Raw genomic sequence first — 23,165 nt, 5'->3', positions numbered from 1 at the left:
ATATATCAGCATTGAGCGGCTCGGCTACTTTGACTGTCTTGTCCATGGCATTGTCTTCTCCATGGCAAGTGATGGCATTGTCCGCCTTGTTCCCTAGCATACATGTAATTTTTGCCTATGGCTGATTTCAGGTGGTCACCGTTCTTTAGAGCATGCTCGATTTTTGGCATGTTATACTTCCTGTGTCGCGCACTTCGCACCTATTGATTAGCTTTGATATCTCTGCCAGTTCTATCCTGTCTTTAGTGTTGGCTGCTTACATTCTTTCGCTTTTCTTATTCAAAACTTTCGTCTAGCTAGATAGTATACCGCTGTTCTCTCTAACTAACCTACCGCCTACCTCTGCCGCGCACTCAATTATAATATCTCTAAAGGTATCATTCACTGATTCTGCACTTAGATCATCTTCATCGGTTAGACCTGAATACCTGTTCTGTAGCGAGGTCCTCAATGATTCTACCGTCCCTCTCATCGCTAATTCTTTGATGGACTTGGCCCTAATTTACCTGTTTTCGTTCCCTCTTCAAATCTAGGCAATTCAAAACCTTACCAACCTGCGGTCACTGCATCGCACATTTCCGATTATCTCTAAATCCTGTAAAATGCTTGGGGTTAGAACACAGTATGAAGTAAATTTCATTTTTTTATCCCCGTTAAGGCTTTTTCCATGTCCGCTTCCGGTTATTGCACTCTGAAAACTCCACTAATAACTCACTTGCGCTGTTTGTAGAACCAATGCCGCATGCTGCTATGTTGCTGATTTTCTTTTTCCTAGATGCTGCTATTCCTAGAGCCAATGCCGTGTATTAACCAAGCTCAGTCTGGCAGGCCACTCGACCTTCAACGGCCCAGAGGTCACAGTGTGGCTATATAGCTTAACTATGTTTTACATATGGTGTGTCGTCACTTGGTCTTTGACCTCTGACGGCAGATACAGCCTCATATGTTCCCTCTTACAATTGTCGCATCCTCGACTCCACATTCTCGGCACATTAATCTCTGAAAAACCATATCTACCCATATCAAAACCTAAGCTAACCAAAGCAAAACCAACCAGAACGACGCTTTCTCTTCGCCCAATTTGGTTTAGCAGTGATAAACCTCCGCAAAATGTTTTAAGTAGAGAAGCGTGAACAATAGTCGCCATGCACTTGGCACCCGACAATCGCTGCTAGCAGAGAGTCAGGAAGTCTAACATTATAGGGTTTGCGGCAGTATATTAGTTCCGCTTTTCATGATACGTTAAAACGAGAGGTCGGATCAAGTTTACTACAACTTAGGCCACAAGCTTTAGCTTTAAGTTCGCCTTTAAGATTTTTCAATACGCTCACGTCAGGAGTGTGAGGGATGAGTGCCCGGTACGCGGCCTGTAGGATCAAACTAGAAAAATATCGATAGAGCCTGAAGACTAGACATATACTTTCTATAGACAGTGGGCAGGTTGCCTGTGGGAAGAGAAAACAATTTTTATTGCAGGTAAGTGGCCCGCATGAAAGAAAACAACAGACGGTTTAACTCAATCACGGAATAGCGTTTAGCAGCAGGGCGTTTTAATATGATTGTGTTTGCTGTATGTGTCTCAATTATTAAACGTTATCTCGCTCTGTTAATCAGACGGCCATGCTTCCAGAGCACAGATTGCATGTGCTTCACAGATACGATATTCTTAAAGTAATGCTTTTATTGGCGATGGTGTTGGATGCGAATTAAACTTTGTAACATACCTTGGCAAACATAATTTCGTGAGCAGTGAAGCAGATTGACGCGTTCTCAAAGTCCTCCACAAGAACATCATTTTGAAATACAAGATCTTTACACTTATCTACTTGCCCTTCAAATCGGTTTCTTGGTTATCTCTTTTCTATACATACTGCCTCTGCGCATCCGTAAGTCTCTGTCTCGCAGCCAAGCTTCCGTTGATTCCTCCTGCCGCTGTCATCTTATCCGTTGTTGTTGCCGTCATTGCACATGATGACACTCTTCGTCAGACAACCACGACGGCCCCGTACTACTCCCCACACTATACCAAGAAGCAAAGTCACGACAGGAAGGAGTGAAGTGTACCTAGGAGTAAATGCAAAGTGGGGAGAGCTCCCCCCTGCCCCAGCGCCGAAGTCTGAGCGCAGCCGCTCCACTTCGCTTATGAACCGGTTTCGAGGAAGTGGCGATAGCCCTAGCCGCAACGCACTCCGCATAGAAATACATAGTTGCAGATTCCCAGGCAGCTTATAGAAACTATATGCGTGTCAAAGCCATGTCGCTAGCCTGCAAAATTCTGAGTCAACGTAGGACTTCAGCTGCACAGAAGGAGCTAATATGGGTACCCGGTCATCAGGGAGTTGAACGAAACGAGAGCGCACACGCTTCGGCCCGAGCTTTTCTTCCCCGGAATCCTTCTACGTCCTCCCTTCCTGATTTAGGCTGCCCTCTCCGTTAACAACATATTCAGAGATATTACAGCATTTGCGCCTTGAAAGGCAGATATTCCCGAAGCCCGCTAAGGGTCTTAGTAAATCAGAAGAGGGTCACCTTCGAAGGTTACTAACTACGTCATTTAATAATTCAGCAACACTTCACGCAATTGAGCCCGAATACTTTTCGGCGCAATGCATATTTTGTGAACAGAAGACGAACTTATACCATAATAAGTATACCATAATATACCATACTTATAATAAATCAGCCAACATGGGAAGGTTAGGAGGCGGCCCTGTCCAGCTCGGAGCTCGAGGAACAACGAGCCCTCGTCGAAAGAGCACGGGCAGCGGCTTTTACCAACGGTGTCCCGGACTAGGCACCCGACTAGCCTTCCCTTAATCTAAGCAAATGTCAATAAATGTTTTCATCATCATCATCCCACCGCATTTTTTCTTCTTCCTTAGTACGCGTCGCAGCCTTTCCTCTCATCCCTGCACCATGCAATATGTTTTGCTCCCGTCACGAGACCGCAAACACGTGCAGGCTCTCCGTGATGTAGCCGTGTTTTCCTCCTCCTCCTCCTCCTCCTCCTGATTTCAACCGCCTGCAATCGGAAAGATCAAATGTCATATCGGCTTCAGACATCAGATTTTTGGGAGAATGCGGGTAGCTAGTGCTGCAGCACTAATAAGGATTCGAATCCAAAATATTTTTACTGCGCACTTAAGTTCCGCGGTATAGGATTAAGACGCTGTTTACGCTACCGAAAAACGCGCCCTTAACTCTGTCTTTATGAGGAAGACAACGAGAACAAATTGCTAACATGGAAATATTTAACTGTTCACTCGTCTGTGTCGAGTATTTATTTTTTATTGAAGCTTGTGAACATTAAGTTTTTATTGCAACTTGTGACGCGTCCAATTCATATAAATTTCTAGTCTAAGCCTAATCACATGCTTGAGTGCAATGCTCAAGAGATATGACAAGAACTCTGCCAAGTAGTCTGCCTCCTTACTAACTAGAGCGCGACGCAGCTAGGGATACGAAAATTCGCACTTTGACAAAAAGACATGTTGCGCAAAACGTTACAATCCCATTAATGTCAATGCTATTGGGCGGCCTTCCTCCACTTGTGGCACAGCCCGCGGTACAAAGGTCGGAGAAAAAGAAAAGAAAACCACCTGCCACTGCTCCACGCACAGAGAAAACACAAAGCTACTGACGTCAGCCAGACGGTGGACAGGGGGTAAACAAAAGCGAGGTTTTTCCTTTGAATGTCGCAGGTACAGAACAAAAGAGACATGAAAGCGCTTAAAACGCTTTTACTTCGAGACAAGAGCGAGCTGAAAGCACGCGCGTTTTTAAGAAACTGCGAGCACGAGAGATGAAGGGGTCGAAATGCCCTCAGATATTAGCCAAGGTAAATCAAACGTCTCAACCAGAGAACTCAGAACAAGGAGTTCCTGATAGAAAAGCTCTCGATATCTTGCTCATATTGGTCGCGATTGAGTGCAAGCGCTCTATTTTATCTAGTATACAAGCGTTCGCGTCAAAATTAAGATGAATGCTTTAGACATTCACAGGAAAAGAAAAGGTAGACAAGTATCGTCCACGATACCAAAGCAGGAATTTCAGGTTAGCGACTAGCGAGAGATGTACCGTGTGGTAGGAAGACTCTTCTCGAGGAGTCCTTAACCCGCTGGTACGTTTAGTGTCTAGGAAAAGTTGAGTGTAGGAACGTTTTTTTTTTTTCCTAACTTCGCCTGACAGGAAACTAAGCTGCTTGGACCAAACTGGAGTGCATTACGTCGAGGGGATCGATCAACACAGCATTGGAACGAGAATTGAGATATGCAAAACAATTGCAGTGCATCACAGGCAAGGCGAGAACTCAGCAGCCAACCGTCGTCTTGCATGGTAGCCAGGCTAGAGACATCCTGCCATAGTCTCCTCATCCCTCGCTGCCATATTCATTCCGAAAGATGGTGTTATCAATCACGAATGCACCTGGTGGGCATCAGCTCAACTTCCTGTCGTAATTAGTGCAATGATTTTCCGCGCAAGCAGGGATACGTTGTGAGAATAAACGGAAATGCTAAATGGTAATTAGTGTAATGATCGTCCGCGAAAGCAGGAATCCGTCGTGACAATGCACGCAAATGCCAAATGGTAATTTTTAATTTGTGACGGTACGCAGAATGTGAATAGAGGTCATTGCACTGGAATCTTTTACTTCTAGCTATGAGCAGTTTATAAAACGAGAAACTTTCAGGAACGGAGTAATCATCTTGTCATCCCTTTGTGTGGCTATACGGAAAAAATTAGAAAAATAGTGAAGGGCCCCAAGTGTCGAAGGGGTCGAGGCTATCTCATTATCATCCTAGGTGAAAATACAATAGCATCATGTTTCATTCGATTTTAATGCACAGAACTCCGTTTCATAGTTTTATACTGTAAGGAGTCTTTCATAGTTCGCTCGTGAAGGTGATCGGTTGAAGAAGGTGTAGACAACTTTAATGTATCAATTAAGCAATGCAGTGAAACATCTGGCAGTGCTACGAATGTTCACGTCAATGAAGGGCACTTGTTGCAATGTGTATTAATGGTTTCGGAATATCTTTAATGCTAGTAACAGAACGCATGCAGGCATTTTCTCTTTTTCATTTTGTGTCGAAGAGACGGAGGATGGGACGCGAGGGCGAGCGCTCTAATTGAGGGCACGTAAATATGACCTGTGCCATAACAATACGTTGTAGCGAAAGAACACTTCGGCTAGGTCAACTGCTGGCAACTAGCCCAAATGTTAATCTGGCTGTAGGCTGTCGAACTTGAAGAGGAAGCTACGCATACGGCAACATTATGACGAAATATTTTCTACTTTTATATGCTACCTGAAAGGTGAGCATTCAGAAATCCCGTGGTTTCAACCAATTTATTCAAGGCTATACTGATCGTTTGTCACCACTGGTATACGGCTCACTGCTTCGGCTAATGGATACAAAGTGAATGGGGCTGCTATAGAAAAAATGGGCGTTCTACACTACGCATAAGTTTTCGACTTTGCTCCTCAGTTCAGCGAAAAGTTTATTATTTTTCATCTTTGTTTTAGTATAGGGTGAAGTCTGGACACACCGAAAAGGTGAGGTTTTGTTACCATCGTGCTCATCAGCAGCCTTCGCATTGCCTGCCACTGACCTTCCCCGGGAGCAGAAAATGGAGAGCAGTGCTACTGCACTCAGGGTGCTCACATCGGAGCTGGGCATCTCGTTTTTTCCTTATCAGACAAGAAAACATAATGGTGAATAGTCTTCAGCCCACACAAGGTGTGTCGACACAATGGGCACTATCGGTTCCTGAAAACATCCAGTTCTTGACCGGCGCGGTACCTTTTTGAAGTTATCTTGTACAGAGACGAAGAGATAGGGAGGAACACAGTCGGCACTTTATGTGCGGTTGATGGAAAAAGTGACAACCCGAGTGCATACTCAGGAAGAGGACATCAAATGTTGATATGCAGTGAGATTTGTCTACAAAGCTAGAAGCTATACAAATTCCAACTAATAATAAACTGGTAACTTGAGGCAACGTTGTAGGTCCAGATAACTGGCTAACCGGTGCATTATAACTGTTGAACGTCCATTGCTGTAACAGTCGTGAACAACGTGTAATGTACCATGCTCAACAACGAACATGACAATGAAGCGCAATCTTATCGCTCTTTGGAACGTCAGGATGTTTGTTCTACTCAAACAGGCTATTCAGTACCCTATGTTGATCTCACCAGACCACGTATAGTGTTAGCTCGGTGAGAAACTTGTTTGTCTTTTCGGACAGCTTTAAAGGACTTCTTGTCAACACAGCACAGTAAATTTATTTAAAAAAAGTTCATAACTCAGATTCTGTGGAAAGGAGTCAGAAACAATGATAGGCTTTATATTTGTGTAACTTTTAAATTGAGCGTGTTTGTTATGTTACGATACCATATTACAACTTTAGAGACCCTTCTGCTTGAAACGCCCTTCAGCTACGTCGTTTCTTTTATTCTCAACTAGAGCTCATTTTGGTAAAATGATATCTGGGGTGCACACATGTCATTTAAGCATGAGAAACATCAAATAACGTGATATATACATTTAAAGCGTAGCTTTCAGTCAACCTTTCTACCTTGAAGTACGTCTGGGGCGTAACCAATGGTAGGCCAGAGAGTGGCCCATGGGCAACTCTATCACTTTCTGCACTGAGCAGATTGGATTGCAAGATTCTGATCAGCCCCCTGCAACCCGCTATTGTTATCCTGAAACAAATACGTTTTGGACAGCCTGGCGAATGACAGCGTTGGGAGCCTGCGAGTCTCGTTAGTACCATCACGTCCTATGTTTAACAACGAAGCCTAAGTGAACCCGGGATAGGGCGCTCCATATGGACATCTTATTGCAAATGGCAAAGGCCAACCCGAGGCACAATACTCTGCTCAACCTCGGGCATCTTCCGTGATCATAAACAACTTCCATATTTCGGAAAGTTTGGTTAGTTATGGAAGCACAGGAACGTTGCGGGACCAGTGGCGCTAGGGAGCTCCTCGAAATTATATCGTACTAGCACAGGCATGACACTGATATCTCATCTAACCTTCGCTTTTAGAAGAAGCCACCGGTGCAGCAACAGAGCATATTTCCTTCCATTTATCCGACCGCAGTCAAGGACTGGAAAAGGAATGCAACCTCAAAAAAAGATGCATCTGGAAAATAAAGTCTTCCCTTTAATTGCGCATACCCATACGACCATTTAAAATTGGTTGCCTCAATACAGCGCCACTTTAAGGCATGTTAGGGGCTGCATTGACATTTTGTATTAGCAAGTACTGTAATCGTAGGTGTAATTTCTTCTGATACATGTTAGTCCGAAAGCATACAATCAGCTATTGCTCCGCATATTTCAAAAGTATATGAAGAAAACAAAACGCTTAACACGTTCTAAGAACTGCAGACAAGAACTGCCTTCCATGAGATATGAGCCTGTGCAAGTCAAGCCGAAATATTTTTTTAAAACTATTATTACAGCGGAAGGCGTGTCTTGCTGCGAGAATAGCTCCAGTGGTAAAGCATGCGCATTCATTAATAGTGAAAATGTACAGTCATAAATCTTGTAGAGTACTGCGGTAGCCTTGTTATAAAGAGCTTATAATTTGGAGAAGCCTGTAACGTCGGCTTTACCATAGTCACCAATATAAAACGACGAAAAATGCTTTTTGACAACAATGGTCTAATGAACGCCGTAAAATGTCGCACTAAAATCAGAATTATTTTCGAGTGTGTTACTACCAAGAACCTGAACATCAATTACGCCAACGCCGCTGTAGCCCACTAGATTAAAGTCAAAAGTCAGCTTTTGACATACCTGGGTGTTTTATTGGTAATGCGAGATTTTGTCCTTTAAGAATGTAGTTTTCTTTGAAATACAAGTATGAAAGGGGCCCATAAATAGCAGCCACAAGGTGCTATCCATCATAAAGAAACTTAGTGCGCACGAGTCGTAAAAACACAGAGTGTACTAATAATCCCAACAGCCGCACTCTATAAGTAACTAGAGGAGCGAAAATTTCGCAATGCGCGCATTTGAATGACATTGCCGATATTAATAGCATATACAATAATTGTCATGCAGTCATATTTTAGAACACGTTCTCGTAATACCCATATGTAGTATGGAGAGCTTCCTTAGCACAGAAGGCTGCAGATCGGCAATTGCCGAAACTTTAAAGGAAGTGACATTTCAACAAGAGCATAATACTATCAGTCACTATAAATACAAAAGGAGAACACTAATACTTATCGATTTATTATTGTGTTCCACACCTGGCAATAAACGGTGATAGCTTTCGTAGTAGACAATAGCGGTAACTCCGGAAAGCGTGGACCGCATCAGAAAGTGAGGAACTTAAGAGTGGGCGGAAGAGCGCAAAGTTCAGGCCTCGCTACGAAAGTAAATAACGGTCTCTCGAAGCGTCGATCAGCTTCGACCGCCAGACACCCTGTTTTGAACAGTGATGTCATCCGATTTGTGAGGTTTCTATATATGAGCATTCAATGAAATTCCACATTCCTTGGAATACGTTTCATGGAATACGATACAAAACGAGGGTAACCTGAACATAATTTCCGAACATTTGATCCGCGTAAAGATTCTCTTTCATAATATCTTACGTTTTGCCTCTTGCACTGCGCCAGGTCAAATTGAGACGATGTGAGCGTTGAACGAATTATTACTAGCCTCGAGCTGGGGAAGGGGGGGGGGGGAAGGGGGTCTTGTTTTTCTTATCTTTACGTGCATCAATCATAGGAGAGAAATATTAACAATATTGGTAATAGTATAATTAAACTACTAGAGTGCCTCAGATGCATCTCCGCGATAAAAAAAAAAGTGTATAGCAAATATTTGGGACATATGCCAATACTGTGAGGTGTCGTCCACCGTTTCATTTCTTTTTTTACGGCCACGACAGTGCCGCCGATATGTCAGCAACTCTTCAGCATTAACAGGTGTGTAACCGTATCTTTAGTGGCACATAGTTCCTCCCAGCTAATGCATCGCTTTGTTTGCTTAATATTTCCAGAGTTGCATGGCAAAAAGAGACATTAGGAAGGCCAGTCAGGGCGTTCTTACGGGTGGGCAGTGTAAAAGCTGTAAACTGAAATCATTTTTGATTGTTGAAGTACTTAACTTTTCACGTTTTTTTTATTGTCGGTTTATAAGACTTTGATAATGATTAAATGTAGCGTTCTATTAAACACGTTTTTACGTAGACTCTGAGGTTAAATTTGAGAAAAAGCTTCAACTTAGCTTGGCCGGAAAATGTTCAATGCTCAAGGCAGTCATGACCTTTTCCTAAGATAAAAGCAACTGCAATCGCAATAGCCAAACCCTTTAAATGGGAATAATATTTACCGCCATCTACTAGACAGGGACCGGAAAAATATTGGATTTTTATTGACGTTTTGCGTTACTTGCGCAAAAATAACTCGATGTTTACTTCCAATTCCTCGCTACGACGCTTCGTTTGTTGCTTGAAAGTGAGCGAAAATACAAGAAAAGGCAACAATCATTTGTGTTGAGCTCATTTCAAAACGGTGAAGTTAAAAATGTACTGACGAACATTACGGAATGACATGGACCTTTGGAGAATAGGAACTGTGTTAGACTTTTCTGGTCTTCCACATCGGTTAGCTATGCACGTATGGTCTATTAAATCGATAACTCGTTCCGCGCGCCCACATCCAACGAGCTGGAACTAATAGAAATCTCGTTCCCTTTACGACGAACTTCATTTATTTAATGCTCCAACCGGAATTCCTGCACTGCTGAGACTGAAGATCAATATACGACTTAGTTATAAGGGATGCATGTAAAGCTGGCTGAAAAGCACTGGAGATTGGGACTGGAGCTCTGGAATGAGCGTCCCACCCATATGACGGTAGTTCACTCTAAAGTGTTGTTTCCCATTTGAGATTTTCTTGCGTATCTCAAAAAAGCCTGGGCGAAGAAGCTATTGTGATAATAACGGTGAGTAATTGGTTAAGTCCTGCACGTATTTATCTATTGTGGGTTACTATAGGCTGGCAGATCAGCTCCCGAGTTCATTTCGTCAATGCTCACTTCGCCATGTGGAATGCTGAACACGGAGAGCTCCTGAAAATGGCCCGATAATGCACTATTTGTTTGGACATGAGTGTGACCAAGCTAGTGCAAGTACATGTAGGCCTGACTTGAAAAAGAACATTGCTTGAGCACATAGAAAATGCTGCTTTTCACTTGAAAAGATGCAGTGAGTAGCAATAAAACTGCCTAGACCTGACGTCATACCATGTGTACCACAGAACCCACTCTAGATTCACTCCCACATCACCTTTGAACGCACAAAACTACAAAATGTGCACGAAAACGATGGGTGTAACAGAGGCAAAGGCAGGGGGAAGTGGCTTTACTTTTTGTACTTTCATCGTATACTAGCGTTAATATAGAACACACCCTGCAGCGGCGCTTTACCAACCATAGGAGCAACTGCACCAGAGGAGAAGTTTCGAGTTCCACTTCGAACTGAACAAAAAGCCAGGTGCCGGTGATGGGAAAATGTGGTAAGACTACGGTTTGTAGGAAAAAGCTCGCTAAATAATGCACGCAGTCTGCCTTGTTCAAAGGCGCACTACGGTCGATCCTATTGTCGGCACGTCGAAGAAAAGGATTGGGCAGGCTTGCGTCGCGGAGTGTGCAGCCGCCTTTGTGGGTATATATCGGTGCGGCCGCTGCTATTGCCGTTTCGGCCGCCGCCGCCGTATCGAGCGAATAGCTCCGGCGGGAGTCGGAATGGATTCCATTACTCTGCTGCGGCGCGAGGTGAGAGGGCACGTTCCTGAACCTCCCGTAACATCCCTGTTGGAGGGAGCATTAACGGTCGACGTGCCGAAGCGAGTAATGTATGTATGTATGTATGTATGTATGTATGTATGTATGTATGTATGTATGTATGTATGTATGTATGTATGTATGTATGTATGTATGTATGTATGTATGTATGTATGTATGTATGTATGTATGTATGTATGTATGTATGTATGTATGTATATATGTATGTATGTATGTATGTATGTATGTATGTATGTATGTATGTATGTATGTATGTATGTATGTATGTATGTATGTATGTATGTATGTATGTATGTATGTATGTATGTATGTATGTATGTATGTATGTATGTATGTATGTATGTATGTATGTATGTATGTATGTATGTATGTATGTATGTATGTATGTATGTATGTATGTATGTATGCACGTTGTTTGGAGTCAAAGGAGAACAGCGTCCAATGATTTCATTCTGCCTTCATTACTTTGCATCGCCACGGTGGCGCAGTGATTGGACAGCCGACTGCTGCATGCGGGATCGAATCACGTCCGCTTTCCAACGGAGGCGAAAAGCAAGGCGCTTGCATGATGTGCGATGCCAGTGCATGTAAGAGAACCCCAGGTAGTCGAATTTTTTGGAGTCCTCCCCTACAGCGTCTCTCATAGCCTCAGTCGCTTTGGCACGTTAAACTACACAAAGCAACCGGCAAACAACCAATGAACCATCATTAATTCTTCGTGCTCCAGCCAAGGACTACTTCTTTCGGCAGGTTTCCTTTCGTTATCACTGAAGTTCGGCCATCCCGGAAAAAACTTCCTTTCATGGCAGCCATTCTATAGTAAAATTTTTCTACCAGCAGAAAAAAAATGAATAAGTTGATATTAGCCGATACAGAGAAAAATTATCAGTCCATTGTAAAAGATTATCAGTCCATTGTAAGTATTAGTGGATTTATTTATGCGGCTCGAAGAATGTGGGTTAAAGGGTCACTCCAGTGACTGAAAGGTACAGAGCGGACCATTGGCAAAGAGAAGCGTAACCAAGCGTGGAGAAGGTTTTTGAAGAGTTATGAAGGGTAATGTTAAAAGTCGGATAAAAGTTAAGTCCACAGTAACCGTCAAACACTGCTATTTATTTGTGCAGAATGTATTCCAGTGTCAAGGCCTTCCTACTTATCTAAAGCAGCTAATCATCAAAAACGGATTCCGGTTATGGTTGAAAGGAGTATTACGCACGCCAGGAACCGCTCTTAATAGTTATCAACTGTTTTTTTTTAAGTTGCCTCCTACTATAGTAACTGCAAGTAAAGGGTTGCTACAGATGACGAACAACCTTAACTCCCCTCTGAAGTGTGGTTTGAACGGCTGACTCATTTTTGTTTTCCACTTTTTTACGTTATTACATTATTGTTATCTCGCAGAGAGAGGCATTACAGGAGTGGAAGCACACACAATAATCATTAAACAGCATGCAAATAAAAGAAGAAGAGACCCAACATTTGTGAATATATGAGTCGGCGGATATAGAAATCGTACGGGTGCGATGTCTGCATAAAAATGAAAAACAAAATGGAACATCACGCTTAATTCGGTAATTGATTGGCAAATTCATCATGCGACAGCTCACGAAATGAACCTACCAGAGAATTCCAGATTGCTATGGCGTGCGGTAAAAAGGTATATTTATAAGAATCAATCGATGCCTGCAGCGGAACTGAGCAGAGCGGACTACTGCGTGCCGTGTCTAGTCCACGGGGATAGGGGAATCCAATTGGTGATTTTACAGATACAGTGTCATGCACGATCTTGCAGAAAACAATGATGCGATAATGCTTGCGCATGTCAGCAGAAGGAAGTGATAAGCTGATGGCATGAGCTGAGGGCGGGAAGGAGCGGCCATAACCTGCGACAAATAAATCTGAGTGCTTGTTTTTGTTAACATAGTCAAGTTCGTTTATGTCGAGTAAATAGTAGGATGGCCGAAAGGACGTATGATATTCGAGGAGTACTGTCACCAAATATTTTATGCTGCTAAGATTGCAATGTCTAGGGGGAATTTTCGAACTACGACTCAGAAAACCATGTTTCTTCTGCGCTTTTGAGGCAAATTATATCTATATGCCTATGCCACTTGAGGTAAAGGGTAAACGTCACTCCTAGATGCGCTAACTTACTTCTGATAGGCTATCTCACATAATACTACAGTCGTAGTAAGTGGTTCTCTTTTGTTCGTGAATGTCATTAGAATTGTTTTCTTCTAAGTATTCAATATATGACAGTTGTCCATGCACACCAGTCAAGGAACGTTTAAAATTAATTATTTTTCTTCCCTTCATCCAAACTTAGGGTGACTTCTGTATAAAGAACGCAGTCTTCAGCAGGTAATCGAATTTTCACTAGACATTCACTAATACCTGCATTGATATCATTGATGTAGGTAACAAATAAAAATGGCCTTAAACATGACCTATGTGTCGCCCCTGAATTTACTATGATGGTCTGCGATTTCATATGGTCAGAGGAACGAACTGCAAACTTAAGTGCAAATTATCAGCTAGGCAGCCAATAAGATTAAATTATTTTTTATATGTCTTCAACTTAACTATCAATTTGTATGGCGTAAAGAAAATGATTTTGCATAATCCATAAAAAGGCAACATTTTCTCGTGTGTCAAGAGCTGTAATGATGTCATGCGTAAACTCGATGAGCAGCCCAACACTGATCTGCTGGGGTAACGCAGTGGTTAGGGCACTCGACTACTGTGCCCAAGGACGCGGGATCGAATCCTGGCCTCGGCGGCCGCTTTTCGATGAGGGCGAAAAGCAAGGCGCCCGTGTGCTGTGCGATGTCAGTGCACGTTAAAGAACCCCAGGTGGTCGAAATTTCCAGAGTCTTCCACTACAGCGTCTCTCATAGCCTGAATAGCTTTGGGACGTTAAACCTCTAATTAAAATAAATCAAATCATCGATGAGCAGCCCCACAGTCGAATAACCTGTACGGGAACCCCGCTGTGCGTTGGGCAATCCATACTGCTCGGCTAAATAGTAAATGCATTTATGACCGATATGATATACAGGAGTTTACATATTGGTCGAATATTAGGGATGTTAAGGAAATCGGTCTGTGATTATCTACCATGAGCTCTTTACCACCCTGATGGAGAGGGATGACTATAATTATGCCAGTATTGCTTAGCCAATGTTTAGTGCAAATAAATAATAAAGCTGTAAACAAATGATTTTATGAATAATTCAATTTGAATATGCCATACAGCATTGAACTCAAATGCACAGAATGACTTATTCACCAATGCGTCTATATATCCACCTCCCAGAATACCGAGATTCGTTGAAAAATGCGTTTAGGACATCAGACCAAAATGGACCGATAAACAGTGCTCAATGAGCTCTGTAAAAGTTTGTACAATCAACTCACTATGGTTGTTTTAGCAAAAAACTGTGCTGATCGGCTGCGAAGGTGGTATATGCTTCTCACAATATGGAATTTCACTTACGGAGCACAACGGCACGTTGAAGTGCTGATGACCACATTGGTCTGCTTTGATCTGTTGGGTTTAACGTCCCAATGTAACTAAGGTTATGAGAGACTCAATAGGGGAGGGCTCCGAAAACTTCTACCACCTGGGATCCTTTAACGTGCACTGACATCGCACAGCACACAGGCGCTTATCTTCTTGCCTCCATGGAAAAACGGTCGTGGATGGCAATATTAAATATGAAATATATATAATCTAGAACTGCTCGCCGAAATTATCTGACGCACAAGCGTGAAGTAGTGAGATTAACAGTGCTTCTCAGAAAACCTTCTCGTAGTCGCAAAGTTTAGAACGACACTATAGTAGAAGAGAGCTCTGTCACACGCAGACTTTGTCGGGAATGGCAACAATCGTAAATTGGTTCATTAACAATTTGAGAGAAGGTCGGCCAGGTCTTCATAACTATAATACTAGAAAACAAATCCACAGTCACATTCCTCATAAAAGAATACGCTTTGAAAACCCTTCATCATAAATACATTTGTCTTCGCAAGCCGAATTTCTCTATTGCATTATAAATGCCTAAGCACATTGCTACGTGTGACTCTCGGCCGTCGCTGGTTGCGTTTTCCTACCTTTCTGTAAGGGTGAACCTCTTATACAGTGAAAATACGCACCACGTTCCTTTCTTTACAACCGGCGCCGGCATTAACTGGTCGACTGCAATATTTACAACGGCGAAGCATTCTCCGGCATCCCCACGCAAGGCAAGGTTAGCCTACAGGACACAGTATCTTAAGCTTTATTTTGAACCTAATGGCCACATCGTAAGCTTTTCTTCCATGTTTTCTCTTCTGTAACGTTCACAGCATCACTTCCCTTCGGGGGAAGGGGGGCGGGGGGGGGGGGGCGCAGCGGCTCGACTACTGTGCCCAAGAAAGCGGGATCGAATCCCGGCGTCGGCAGCTGCGTTTCGATGGAGGCGAAACGAAGTGGCGTCCGTGTGCTGTGCGATGTCAGTGCACGTTAAAGAACCACAGGTGGTCGAAATTTCCGGAGTCCTTCACTACGGCGTCTCTCATAGCCTGAGTCGCTTTGGGACGTTCAACCCCACAAACCAAACCTTCACGGCATGACTGAGCTCAAATTCATAGGACGAATGTTATTCATATTTCTTACCAGCATCATTGCGCTACCCGCGTAGTGCTGCCTCTTTTGGGAAATAAATACGTGTGGAATGAAGCTGACTTTACCAGCCGGTGCGGCAAGAGATGAAAGAGGACGCTCAAAATAAAATACAAGGATTTATTGTGCTGCTCTTGTCAAAGTATAGCGCTGCTGTTTGCGTAATTGAAGAGCTGTCAGAATCGTTACTGCCTGTTGGCTCTCATCAAACGCTGCTCACCAAGGGAGGCCGTAGTGTATCTCAAATTCCTAGCACTGACATTGGTATGTACGGTACATACTAAGACTTTCCCGAAATAGATGCAAGGCTTTTGGTGCCTCTTCATCTGTGAGTGAAACTGTTTGCTTTCCAACCACTGTAGCTGCCCCTGGGAAACCGGCAGCACGTGAAATGCCCACAGTTGCTATAAGAAAGAGAACCGAAATTTGAGCAAGCTGCGCACGTTCTTTAATGAGAAGTAATTGTTTTTACGCAAAAAGGCCTGGAAGGACACGCGAGAGGCCCACCTTAGAGCAAGATAGCTCTGGACCTCACTTAATTGTTTCATCTTTGTGTCTGAGCTCTTTTTTTTTGATAGAAAAAAACAAAAAAAAAAGCCATGCTGTTTAATAGCTGGTACTACCAAATGTTCGGACATTGACTTAACCGACCTATATCCCCCTATATCCACCTATACCGATTACTATTAGGCATGCACATGCCACTTCGCAACTATGCTGGCTAGTCCGAAAGTCGGCGTGAGTGACTGTGTGATGAAATACTGAACCACATCAGTGTTGTCTATCTATTGTTGAGGCTAAGCTAAGGTTTTTACAGCTAAAAGGATGGAGCTCTTTATTTATGAGGTTTAACTTCCCAAGGCTGCTCAGGCTGTGAGAGACGCCATAGTGGTGGGCTCCAGAAATGTGGACGAAATCGATATTTTTAATTTGCGCTGACATCGCGCCGCACACGTCTGCCTAGCTTTTCGCCACCATCGAAAAGCTGGCGCCGCGGCGAGGATACGATCCCTTATGCAGGAGAAATTTATTGCAACACAATGAGAGATAGCAGCTGGCGAACTCTAGTGTTAATATTTCTGAAGAAAAAACTAGCATACATACCATCCTTCTGGAATTACATAGAAACGACCTAAAGGAGCCAATGGCATTAATGTAGCTGTTTATATGTTTATGAAAACTTTAGTATGCTGCATTGCAGACAAGCGAAAACCGAAGGGCTGTAACGTTTCGCCACTCCGTTTAAGAATGCTTATGGGGAAGCAGTTGGAGTTTCATCTATTCGCATAACGCACATTCTAGATTTCAACAGTTTCAGTCCCTATACCTCTTCTTTCTGCTAACAATAAAATAATAAGCACAGGTATCTTTTCCGACTTGTGTTCTTCGTATCACCATTGATAACCTTCAGCCTTTCTGATATCGCGAAGGTATATCATATGTTTACTCAATGCTTTGAACACTTTCTTATCGTACTCGGTCTCATTGTTCAAGTTTCCAGAAAGCCGATTTCTTTACCTAGTGGCGTCGCATAGGGACTACTTACAGCCTTGTACAGGCGCATATGAACAGATTGTTGCAGTTGAAGTAGCTGAAAGAGCAAAGCATTTGTAGCGACGAAAGAATCGAAAGAGAAATTGAAGATTCCCAAATTACTTTGAAGTCCGGATTACAATCCCTAGCGGTGGGTGCGCGATTGCGCACAAGTCTGCTATCGAAATGAGTTAGCTAGAGTACGTGCTGAGAGGGCTGTGTGATTTTCCGTACTGACGACGCAGGTCGGTTGGTCTCGACCTATTATTCTCACATGCGGTGGGTGAGATTCAATGATTTCAAGATTACGCTTAGGTCGCCTGCACCGGGTCGCAAGCCGAGTGACTGTTTTTACAGGTGGCTGTGAACACATGTCGCGGATGGTATTTTGGACTTGCTTTCCGCGCTTATACAAAACTGGACAGGTGAACTGACGACGCCGGCCGCGCTTGAAGTACTGATTGACAGAATAACATGAAAGAACGTTCAGTCACTCGGCAGCGAAAAAGGGAGCAACAAAACGAAGACAGCGGTCATTGACTGAACTGGGAAGCGAACCTTGGGCCACGAGACTGAAGAACATACACATACCTCCAAAGCGAACGGCATGACGCCTGCAAGAGCCTGCAGGTAAAGAATGACTGCAAAATTGAATCATTCTGGTACGAAAGGTTCAGGACAATGGGCTCCAACTTCGCGGTCAGAAATAGAAAATATTCTGAGTCACCACAAAGACATCATGCATGAAAAAAAAAAAGCCGGAAGTAGTCATGGCCAGCAACGACCCTAAAAGATAATGTCAACGCAGGCATCAACCTCTTATATTTCCAGGATCAACCCTGTGAAACACCGGTAGCAGTGTCTTGAAGCTGTTTTCATAATGTATCAAAAGCCATTTGCGACGGGTTAGAAGATGCTCAGTTACGTTAAAGGTGCTCAAGGGGGATTATTCCTTGAGCCGGCGTGTGCACAGCCTAGCCGAGGTATGAGATAACATTTGTCGATAACAAAGACGACCAGTATTGAAGGTGCCTAATTCCATTTTCTCTGACGGTATACTATTATTCGAAAGCGAATGCAACACCCATTCCGTTGAAAAGGCGTCACCGTTGCTGTAACCCGAAATTGAAAAATAATGTACTGTAAGAATTACGCGCGCGATTTTAAATAAAATTTTAATGCAACACGCAACTATTCTTTCTGACGCCTTCAAGGTGAAAGTAATAGGTTTTCGCTTGCCATTCAGCATCCATCTGTTAGTCAAGTGCACTTAGTTTGGGACAGAGGGAGGCAGCTAAAGGACCTTTCTTTCCCAAGAACTAAACCATGTAAAGATCTCCTTGCCCCACCGAGGTGGCGCAGTGGTTAAGATGCCTGACTACGGTACAGGAGTACTGGGATTCGAACCCGGCAGCGTTTCGATGGAGACGAAATGAAGAGGCGTCTGTCTGCTACGCGATGTCAGTGCACATTAAACATCCCCAGGTGGTCGAAATTACTCCGCGGTCCTCCATTATGGCTCCCCTATCTCTCTTTCCATTTTTACTCCACCCTTTCTCTCTTATATTACGGCGCGGTTGGGCTGTCCACGAAAAAAAAAGTACTACAGATACCGCGCCTTGCCTGTCACTCAAACCAATTATTATTAGTGAAAGCTCTCCATATTTTGCAGACTCTGTGTCAGTCTCCTCATGGCGAAAACTTCGCGGTGAGCAAGTGTCGTGCTAAAGGCGTTATCGCGTTCATTATCAAGACCGAGCTTAAGTATCCCCCCAATGTTTTTAGTGTTACTTTAGTGACTGAACACTAGTAAGGTGAAAGCTTTTCACGTGCATCACTGACGCCAATTTTGAGCTTATTTATTCGGGGTGTTTTGTGTGCGTCAAATTCGGAAACAAAATATAGATAGGCACATATCTTAAGGTTACTTTGTAGTAGTGCACATCTTGCAAGAATCTATTACTTCACAATAGTAGCATTGACAGCGTGCCTGAATAAAAAATGAAAAAAAAAAAGTCCACATTGAATTTTACCTCATATCCTAGCTGCGATAGCTTTACAAGACTGTTTCTGGCAATAGAACTTTATCCTTATGGTCACCGGAGAAGAACGTTATTTCCTAAGCTTGCTTTGATCTTTGATTGCTATTGACTTCCGAGAAAAGAAAAATCTGCCAGATGATATCCTTGGCTCAAAAGTGCCGAAGGGGTTCTAACTGTCATTGCGCATAAATCATAAGTTAAATGTGCTCTCCCCCACAAATGTCTTCCATTATGTAAATATCCCTCCTGTGTTTTGTCCTGATTGATGCTTCAGTGTCTATAGTATCTTGTTTTGTGTTTTTGCTTTTGTCGATTTCGTTTGTTTGGTCTGTGGGGTTTAAAGTCCCAAAGCAACTCAAGTTATGAGAGACGCCGTATTGGAGGACTCCGGAAATTTCGACCACGTGGAGTTCTTTAACGTGCACTGACATATGACAGCACACGGGCGCCTTGCTTTTCGCCTCCATCGAAAACCTATCCTGCCTAAGGCTTGATAACAAGGCTGGTAGTACCTCTCTCTTGGAAGAAGGCAGCAGAACAGGTAACAACAACACGAAGCGCAATAGGCGCCACATACGCTGTACTGTTTATGAGATTCCCTTGCATTGTGGAAAGATATATACTGGACAGACAGGAAGATGCCTCAATGAAAGGATTAGAGAGCACGCTAAGACAATATCGGACAAGTCTGGCACAAATCTGGCTGTGCACTGCAAAGACTGCGTTGATTGTAGAGGCCAAAGATGTCCGGCTGACCTTCACAATGTTAAGGTTATGAGAAGGACGAAGGACAAGTTAGCAAGAGAGATTTATGAAGCATATGCAATCTGTTGCTTGGGAGACCAATGTGTCAGCATGCCATCGGTAGTTTTGTTGAAGGAAGTAGCATTTTTGCGCAAACCGGCAGGACGGTAATGACAAGAAAGAAGTTGGCTGCAGACGTGAAGTGAAGGAAGAAGAAGTGCGGTTTCCAGTTAATGTAGTTGTCAGTGCAGCGTTGTCCTCGTGTGCGTGTGTGTGCCTCTTGCGCTTTGTGTTGTTGTTACCTGCTCTGCTGCCTTCTTCCAAAAGATGTGTGACCAACTAGCTCATCGTTCGACTCTGGTAGTACCTGTAAACAAGTTTTGATATATTTAAATTTGTCGAAATGCACACATCCGAGTAATACTATGCTCTAGCAGGAAGATGGAACTCAACTAGATTTTCCTTTAGTCCCAATTCTGTGTTTGTGCCCAGATTACGTGGTATTTGTAAGAGAACTTCACCGATCAGCAACAAGCTGTTTTCGTCTTCCGACGCAAATTGTCGGGAGATCAGGACTTTATCGCTCAATTTTCATCTTCAACAAGACTCTTTAGTTTACGGAATGACAGGCGAGGCCAGCATTTTTCCGTTAAAAAGAAAGAAATCATATCGACTGACAGGAAAAATAATTTAATGCATAGGATTGACTACGAATCTAGAAGTGGGTTTATTCATTTACTTCAGTAAATGAATAAATAAATAAAGTAGACGTGGATTGTCACGCGAATAAAATCCAGAAAGTCACTATATGCATGAGTAAACTTTCATCCTCAGGAAATCAAGGGTTATCAAGTGCGGATAGACTTGTTCGGCATCTCTCCGCCGGAGCAATGTAACTTAAAGAATGCAGAACAATAGGGGTGGAGAAAAACAGAAGGGTCCCCGATTCGACGCAGCAGAAATTTTTCTTCACTCTCAACCACCTCTCACCGCTGCCTCCTGTCACATTGTCTGCGGTCGTCTGTTGGAATTCTAGCCAAAGCAAGCCGTTTGCATGCGTAGGATAAAAGGCGTGACATATTACATCACACAAAGGCAGGCTGGATTATCTGTTGCTAGGGGCTTGTAGCCGTGATTCTTCATTGGCGAATGTGCAAGCGTTTTTTGTTTTTTTTTTCTTCAGTATTTCTTACATAGGGATGTGGAATGTAAAAAACGAAGAATACATGAAATTTCTGATGTTAAATTCTTAATATACGCTGATGACATCACGGTGTGGAGCACACACAACGACCTACTGACTCAATCATCGGCCCTGCAATCAGCTTTAGATATTACGTGCACATATGCATCTTCCATTGGCCTTGAACTTTCCGCCAGTAAAACTACGTTCATATCAGTCGCCAACCGCTGGGGCCGCCGTAAACTATCGGCAACTCCTATTCGTCTACATCTATCCGGAACCCCACTTCAAGAAAGTCCAACAGTAAAAATATTGGGCTTAACAATTCATGAATCAGGAACTGGAACTACATGGCTGTCTGGCGCTAAAAAACAGGCGTTACAGACACTGGGTTTGATTAGACGCATTGCTCCAAAAATGGGCGGCGCTCGCTCAGATGTTGCGAGACAGTTGGTGCGGGCAGTTGTGCAACCGCGCCTTGTTTATCAAGCCCAATTTCAGCATTTAACAAGGGCACAATGGGATCGACTTGAGGCTATAAATCGAGAGGCAATGAGGGTCATCACCTGCCTCCCTCGCATTACACCAATCGTGGCACTCCAAGAAAACGCACAACTAAACACAATAGATGAACTGGTGCAGCAACGACGTGATGCACGCAAGCTTAAGGCCGCCACACTCTCTCACGCAACGTGTGCTCTGAAGGCTTATGCTTCGAAACATTCACTACTACCACCGCCACTGCCAGTTCTTCCACCTTGGCGTTTTGTACAACTGAGCGATAATAAGCCGACTGATTTACGCCGACCAAGAACACAGGAAACGGCGTCGTCACTTCGCGACCGAATTATGGAACAAGACGCCCGCTTGCCACATGGTTCAATTATAATTTACGTCGACGCAAGCATCAAAGCCTGTGAAGTGATAACAGCAGTTTACTGTCCTAGCAAATCTTCATTGAACAAGACGGCAACATTTCAATTACCGGAACCTCCATCTTCTTTTTGTGCGGAACTGCTTGCAGTGCAAGAGGCGCTTCGCTCTGTAACCGCCATTCCCATGCTTCCCACGGCCCGTATTATCATACGTACAGATGCCCTCCAGGTGACAAAGCTACTTAGACGAGTTAGTAGTAGCCCGGAAATCTGCCAGAACATACACAGTCTAGCGGCTCGCATACCAAATCCAATTCGTATTGAATGGACCCCGCGTGACCTTTTAAGTGCTCAAAGCCAAGTGGATGCTGCAACCCGCATATCAAACTCGACATCGACATCGCCAAACCTCATAAAATTAGACAATGCCACCCTGCTTTTAACAAGAAAGGAGCACCTCCGGCGCCGTACACGTGCTCTTATACCTCCGTGTACGGTAAGCCTCCCCCGCGGTCTAACCCGTGCAGAGGAGGTGGCGCTTCGGAGGATTAGAGTTGGGGTGGCCCTAACACCAGCAGTGATCCGAAAGTGGCCACAATTTCGGTATTTATATCCACACCCTGGGTGCCCCATCTGCAAGTCTAAAAATATAGAAGCAGACATCCATCACCTACTGTGGGATTGCCCAGCGTTGAAGCCAACACGGATCCGGCACCTGGTGGCAGCTGGCCTCTCCCCCCATAATCCGGAGTCATATGCTGCTTGGACACTGGGACCGCATCATCGTTCACTCCTCGACTTCATTGCATCAGCCAACCTTTTTTCATTTATTTGACCACATCCCTCATCCATCATGACATTCCTCTTATGCCCTGAGGCAATAAACTTCGCAAAAAAAAAAAAAAAAAAAAAAATAAAACCAGATGCCTTCTCGTGTGTTCCAGTAGTCTTACGTGGCACTGAAACATTTTCAGCGTGCTTTGTGGGAGCTCCAATCGTTCCTTCTCGGATAATTACACCGGCCAAATATGTAGCTTAACAAGACTTGTGCGTTTAGCCGAAACTATGGAGTAATGAAAAATCAGGTGTTTTTGACCACTCGCGGTTTCATTTCGAATAAAAACAGAATTCGAAACAGGCAATAATGAATTGCTTTCCTGATTACACTAAGTGTATAATTGAATTATAATGATCACAGCAGGTTTATTATTGACTTCGTACTCCCAAAGTTGCTATTTTCATCATGACATGCTACGAGAACTTGAGTAAGAATACGAGAAATATTT

General features: G+C 43.5%; 1 protein-coding gene across 2 annotated transcripts in view; it reads right to left on the bottom strand.

Annotated features, from left to right (window-relative positions):
- The window catches only part of Syt1 (Synaptotagmin 1), a 123,614-nt gene that overhangs the window by 99,289 nt on the left and 1,160 nt on the right, over positions 1–23,165 (bottom strand). The window contains exon 2 of one of the 2 annotated variants that reach the window (XM_084585672.1): positions 2,861–3,022. The exons of the other annotated variant lie outside the window; for it this stretch is intronic. The gene's annotated coding sequence lies outside the window, so the exon portion shown is untranslated. The remainder of the gene's footprint in view (positions 1–2,860; positions 3,023–23,165) is intronic. 2 annotated transcript variants of the gene reach the window in all.

Source organism: Amblyomma maculatum, chromosome 11 (genome assembly GCF_055883805.1).
Source record: "Amblyomma maculatum isolate TAMU_Amacu chromosome 11, ASM5588380v1, whole genome shotgun sequence".
NCBI lineage: Eukaryota > Metazoa > Arthropoda > Arachnida > Ixodida > Ixodidae > Amblyomma > Amblyomma maculatum.
The sequence above is the reverse complement of the archived record's forward strand: the minus strand, read 5'-3'. Positions and strand labels throughout refer to the sequence as shown.